The sequence below is a fragment of the Salvelinus alpinus genome, chromosome 2 (assembly GCF_045679555.1).
Source record: "Salvelinus alpinus chromosome 2, SLU_Salpinus.1, whole genome shotgun sequence".
Taxonomy (NCBI): Eukaryota; Metazoa; Chordata; class Actinopteri; order Salmoniformes; family Salmonidae; genus Salvelinus; species Salvelinus alpinus.
The window spans coordinates 18,427,917-18,433,916 of record NC_092087.1 but is presented as its reverse complement, the minus strand read 5'-3'; positions in this window follow the sequence as shown (position 1 = coordinate 18,433,916).

The window sequence follows — 6,000 nt, the reverse complement described above, 5'->3', positions numbered from 1 at the left end:
AAGTGGAGCAATACAACTGCTTGATCCCACTGAACTCACTGCTGTGTTTTTATTGAGCAGCACATTTCACCTTTTATAGTCTCATTAAAAATGTTTCCCTCTTCTTGTGTCCATAGAGGGAGGTGGGTAACGACACATTCCAATCCCCTGGACAGGAGCAGACGTCAGCCTCAGAGAGACAGCAGCCTTTACTTGGCTATGATTGGATAGCAGAAATGAATTCTACACAGAAATAAAGCTAACCCAACCAATTTAGTTGGGTAGCAGCTGAAATGTTTATCTGTTTGAAATTGATACACTGTTTTCCCTCCTCCCTTAGGGATTGTGGATGCGTAGAGCTCCATGACAGAGTGAGCTGCACACTTCCACAGGTCAACAAGCAGGCTAAGTGCATTTACTTAATCGAATATATTTTTCTTGAGCTGTGAATATGATTTGGGGTTCAAATATTTTTAACCAAAAGAATATGAGGGCTATGACTGAAATAGCAAAGTATTATTATTTGATCAATGACTGTTGATATACCCTCCTTACAGATGATCTGAAGAGGACCTCTCACCTCCCTCACTGTCAATAAAGAAGGAAAACCCCCAGTACACCATGGGCATTCACCAAGTGTATGAGTAACTGTAGCAGGTTTTTGGATTAGACCTACATAATGTCACTATTGCTGACTGAAGAAGAGACCCTGAATAACTGTCCTGTCTGAATCTGTTTCTCCTTGTTGTTTAAGTACGTTCTGTTACAGGATCAGCAGCCGACTGTTCCCAACCATGTTGGATTTGTATTTATTAAGGATCCCCATTAGCTGCTGCCAAGGCAACAGCTACTTGTCCTGGGGTCCAAAAATATTAAAGCACTTACATTACATATAAAACATATTAAAACACTTACATTACATATAAAACATATTAAAACACTTACATTACATATAAAACATATTAAAGCACTTACATTACATATAAAACATATTAAAACACTTACATTACATATAAAACATATTAAAACACTTACATTACATATAAAACATATTAAAACACTTACATTACATATAAAACAAAAGATAAAACAGTACATCATATAACATTATTATATCACTACATGTCTACAATACAAAATGTTTAATACCACCATACAACAATGTCACAATGCATGATGGTGCATTTGTCTGTATCTTTGTGTGTGTTTCTTCACAGTCCCCGTTGTTCCATAAGGTGTATTTTTACCTGTTTTTTTTATTTTTTATTATACTGCTTGCATCAGTTACCTGATGTGGAATAGAGTTCCATGTAGTCATGGCTCTGTGTAGTACTGCGCACCTCCCATAGTCTGTTTTGGACTTAGGGACTGTGAAGAGACCTCTGATGGCATGTCTTGTGGGGTGCATGGGTGTCTATGTGCAAGTATTTTAAACAGACAGCTCGGTACATTCAGCTTGTCAACACCTCTTACAAAAACAAGTAGTGATGAAGTCAATCTCTCTTCCACTTTGAGCCATGAGAGATTGACATGCATGTCATTAATATTAGCTCTCTGTGTACTTTTAAGGGCCAGCCGTGCTGCCCTGTTTTGAGCCAACTGCAATTTTCCTAAGTCCCTCTTTGTGGCACCTGACCACACTACAGTAGTCTAGGTGTGACAAAAATAGGGCCTTAGGACCTGACTTGTTGATAGTGTTGTTAAGAAGGCAGAGCAGCGCTTTATTATAGACAGACTTCTCCCCATTTCAGCTACTGTTGTATCAATATGTTTTGACCAGTTTACAATCCAGGGTTACTCCAAGCAGTTTAGTCACCTCAACTTGATCCATTTCCACATGATTCATTACGAGATCTAGTTGAGGTTTAGGGTTTAATGCATGATTCATCCCAAATACAATGCTTTTAGTTTTGGAAATAATAAGGACTAACTTATTCCTTGCTACACATTATGGAACTAACTGCAGCTCTTTGTTAAGTGTTGCAGCGATTTCAGTTGCTGTAGTAGCTGACGTGTATAGTGTTGAGGCATATATAGACACAACGCAACACAGAGTGCCTGGATACAGCCCTTAGCCGTGGTATATTGGCCATGTACCACAACCCCCTGAGGTGCCTTATTGCTATTATAAACTGGTTACCAACGTAATTAGAACAGTAAAAAGTAGTGTTGTTGTTGTCATACCCATGGTTTACAGTATGATATACCCCGGCTTTCAGCCAATCAGCATTCAGGGCTCGAACCACCCGGTTTATAATCTCTGTTATTTGTCAATTGCTCATTCTCATTGCTTACCTGGCCAATAGTTCAACCACAAGTTTTAGTTCCCATCACAAGCCTTTGATGCTCCCTACAGCATTGTCTGTCAGGCTGGTCCAACACAGTCCCCAGCACTGTGCCCCAGCTCAGCAGCCTGGATCTGAGGAGCTGTGGATACGACGGCAGCATCCCTGGATTCCCCTTTACACAGCCACAGTCTAAGGAGCAGCAGGTGAGCCATTGCAAGATGTAAGAACAGATATCACAAGTCTTGGTGTTCATGGCAAAGCTTTGTGTGTCTTATGTTAGCATGTGTTTGTTTGGCATACTGGTATGGAGTGTGTCTGGTTAATATATATATATATTTTTTTCTCAGGATATCTGTGTCCAGAGTGTCTGGCAGCCAGCGCTCAACATGTCTCGTTTTTCCCCTACTGTTTCCAGGGCCTGCCTCCCAATCGCAAACCACACAGGCCGTCCTAACCTGTGTTCTTACAACCTAACAGCACTGTAAAATCTGTGTAGTTGGATGATTTCATATTATTACCCGACTGAAATCTTTAATAATGATGACAAATTGAACCTCAGCAGTTTTTAAGTAGGATTCTGATTGACACTGTGCCTATTGAATCATTTAAAAAAAAATAATTCAACCTTTATTTAACTAGGCAAGTCAGTTAAGAACAAATTCTTATTTACAATGACGGCCTAAACCGGCCAAACCCAGACGGCGCTGGGTCAATTGTGCACCGCCCTATGGGACGCCCAATCACGGCCGGTTGTGATACAGCCTGGATTCGAACCAGGGTGTCTGTAGTGACGCCTCTAGCACTGAGATGCAGTGCCTTAGACCGCTGCGACACTCGGGAGTCCACTCGGCAGCCATTAATGTATCTACATTTGTAAAATAAGTTTATATTATGTGTTAAGTGCATTTGATTTTCATGTTCGCAATACTGAGCAACTGATTTTCAAGGGTTTTTCTTTCTTTCTTTTTTTTACTATTTTCTACATTGTAGAATAATAGTGAAGACATCAAAACTATGAAATAACACACGGGGAATCATGTAGTAACCAAAAAAGTGTTAAACAAATCAAAATATATTTTAGATTTTAGATTCTTCAAAGTAGCCACCCTTTACTTTGATGACAGCTTTGCATTCTCTTGGCATATCTCAAGAAGATCTAAATGCATGTCTCCATGAAACTGATTAAGATCAAATGGTTGGTATGCAGATGCTGCATGGACGTTTCACTAGGTCAAATCGGAAGATTGATCATTCACGATTTACAGTGAGAAATATGAAGGGACGGTGATCAAATGTGTGCGTAAATGAAAGAAACACATGCGCAGAACGTGATTCAGATCTTCAGCTCTGGGGAAAAGGGATCCAGGGGGGCGAGACAGGGAGATTACCTACACATCCGCAGCCTCTGCCACGTTAGAAAGCATTGGATTGGTGTAAACATGGGCAAGAGAGTTTCATTCCACCATATTCTTTGCACCAGTCTCCACGCTATTTCTTTTAAATCCAACTCACATTGAGATTGACTTTATAATTCTAACCTGACCCATTACCTAATGTATTACGGCCCTCACTGCAAGAAGTTACATTCCAAAAAACACACACAAAAACTATACAACACAAATGGCTCCTAGCCATGTATTCTTTCTGTCCCGAACATTAAAACTGAAACTAAATAATATAAAAATGAAAGAAATATTTTAACGCAAGTAAAATTAACTTGTAAATCCAATTTGAAAACTAACTGAAACTAAACTAGAATATTTTGAGGAAAAAATAACATTAAAACACAAAACTATAATAACCTTGGTGTAATTACTTCTGTCGAGATGCCCTCAATTTCATTAATTTTATTTGTCAGGCCTGACAATGTTCATAATTAATGAATGTGTTTTTGATAATCCCAAATGAAATTAGCTTTCACCTAAAAACGTTTTAAATAAAGGTATGTTGATGTCTTTGTGGTGATGATGGTTTATTGGGTTTCAAGAGAGACAAATATAGCTGACATTTGTGTAAGTGTTTTGCATACCTTAGAGGCAATTTGACTTGACTTATTATAACAGGGGTTTTCAAACTGGGGTCTGCAAATTATTATTCTAACAATACATTTTTTTATTTTTTGGTGCCCTGACTTCCTAGTTAATTAAAGTTTACATGATTAGTTTAATGACGTAATAATTACACAGAATTAATTTGATAAAACAAGTCATCACATTTAATGATAGTCCAGACACGACACTGGGGAAGTAGATAAATGGCTTCATTGACAAAATCTCGATCTATCCCTTTAATAAGGCGAAAATTACAGTCATTGGAACGAATTACAGGTTTTTTACTGTATAGAAAATTCTCAAGCTGGCCATCAAAGTGGTAATTTTCAGGATGGAAAAACAGTTAGTGCCAACTTAAATGACCAAAACCAGATAGAAAGCATGCACAGCAGATGTTGAACTATATCTATTCTTAAAGCGGCAGGTAGCCTAGTGGTTAGAGCATTGGGCCAGTAACCGTAGGGTTGAAATATCGAATCCCCGAACTGACAAGGTAAAAATCTGTCGTTCTGCCCCTGAACAAGGCAGTTAACCCACTGTTCCTAGGCCATCGTTGAAAATAAGAATTTGTTCTTAACTGACTTGCCTAGTTAAGTAAAATTTAAAAAAGCTGCAAGATTTAACTTTTTGGGGACCCAACCAAATTCACAAAGAAATGTGAGTTAAGGTGCATTCGGAAAGTATTCAGACCCCTTGACCTTTTCCACATTTTGTTACGTTACAGCATTATTCTAAAATGGATTAAATAGTTTTGTTTCTCTCATCAATCTACACACAATACCCCATAAAGACAAAGCAAAAACAGGTTTAGAGATATTTGCACATGTATATAAAAAAAACATGAAATATTAAATTTACATAAGTATTCAGACCCTTTATTCAGAACTTTGTTGAAGCACCTTTGGCAGCGATTACAGCCTTGGGTCTTCTTGGGTATCATGCTACAAGATTGGCACACCTATACTCAAGTAAAAGTCACCCAGTAAAATACTACTGTAGTAAAAGTATCTGGTTTTAAATATACTTAAGAATCAAAAGTAATAGTACATGCTAAATTATACTGAAGTATCTAAAGTGAAAGTAAATGCAAAAAAGTCATGTTAACAACGGCCGTTATGGTCGCTCGTCACTAAAGCGCTGCATATTTTATTACATTATTTTAAAAAGGAACTCTTAAACAACAAACCCAAGACTGACTAACAATGCCGAGTACCCAAGGAGGTAAGGTAAACGGCGCTTCTCAGACTTCTTCCCCCACAGTTAAGTGTCAGAAGACCGCCCTCAGCACTGAAACTAAGGCCTTCATAGCTGGCGCAATTTCTGAGGCGTTAGCCAAGCAACAGAACTCTCTCAAGGATATGCTACAACGGGTGTTAGCTGAGGCGGTGGAACCACTCAACAGAAAACATCAAGAGACTTTCGCGGCTGTTGAAGCTATTACAATCGACGTTGAGAGGATGAAAGTGATTGACAATCTGCCTACTAAAGTGGACAATCTGCAAGGTGAAAATAGGGAAAGCAAACGGAAAATCAACGACTGTTCTTCACAACTGGAGAAGATGCAGCTCAAGATGGCAGAAAAGGGCGGACTGCTCACGTCGCTCAAATGTAAGATTAATTTATTCAAAAGAAGGAGACGAGACTGACGATCCCATTGAATTCCTACAGATCCCTAAATGGAT